This window comes from Schistocerca piceifrons, unplaced genomic scaffold (assembly GCF_021461385.2).
Source record: "Schistocerca piceifrons isolate TAMUIC-IGC-003096 unplaced genomic scaffold, iqSchPice1.1 HiC_scaffold_939, whole genome shotgun sequence".
In the NCBI taxonomy this organism is placed as follows: Eukaryota; Metazoa; Arthropoda; class Insecta; order Orthoptera; family Acrididae; genus Schistocerca; species Schistocerca piceifrons.
In genome coordinates this window covers 311891-312500 of record NW_025729211.1, presented here as the reverse complement: position 1 = coordinate 312500, position 610 = coordinate 311891, and the positions used below count along the sequence as shown (strand labels likewise).

The following is a 610-nucleotide window of genomic DNA, read 5'->3' as shown; positions in this document are numbered from 1 at the left end:
CCGATTGGTTTTGATCTAATAAAAGCGTCCCTTCCATCTCTGGTCGGGACTCTGTTTGCATGTATTAGCTCTAGAATTACCACAGTTATCCAAGTAACGTGGGTACGATCTAAGGAACCATAACTGATTTAATGAGCCATTCGCGGTTTCACCTTAATGCGGCTTGTACTGAGACATGCATGGCTTAATCTTTGAGACAAGCATATGACTACTGGCAGGATCAACCAGGGAGCTGCGTCAACTAGAGCTGAGCAGCCGGCCGCCCGGGAGTGTGTCCCGGGGGCCCGCGCGAACACGCAAGCGTCCGCTCAATCATTCTGCAAACAGGAGGAGGCTGAGCTCCCCTGCACAATACACCTCGAAACCCTCTCAGGTCCCGGCGGCGCGCAGCGCCGTCCCAAGTACTTGGTCGGGTTCGAGAGAGGCGCAATCGCCCGGAGTTAGGCGAGTAGACGCTTTCGGTGCGACCACCCGTGCTCCCAACTGAGCTTGCCGCTGCCGACAGAGGCCCGGGAGCGTGCTGTCGTGGCATTGCCGGCGGGAGACAACACGCGCCACCTACGGTGACCGGCAGCTCCAACGCCAGCGCCACAGAAGGACAAAAGCCCCA

General features: G+C 57.7%; 1 non-coding gene across 1 annotated transcript in view; it reads right to left on the bottom strand.

Moving 5' to 3' along the window:
• Positions 1 to 231, bottom strand: part of LOC124772447 — a 1909-nt gene extending 1678 nt beyond the window's left edge. The window contains exon 1 of the ribosomal RNA XR_007014033.1: positions 1 to 231. This exon is cut by the window's left edge and continues 1678 nt beyond it. This is a non-coding gene — a ribosomal RNA (small subunit ribosomal RNA).
• Positions 232 to 610: the final 379 nt, after the last annotated feature.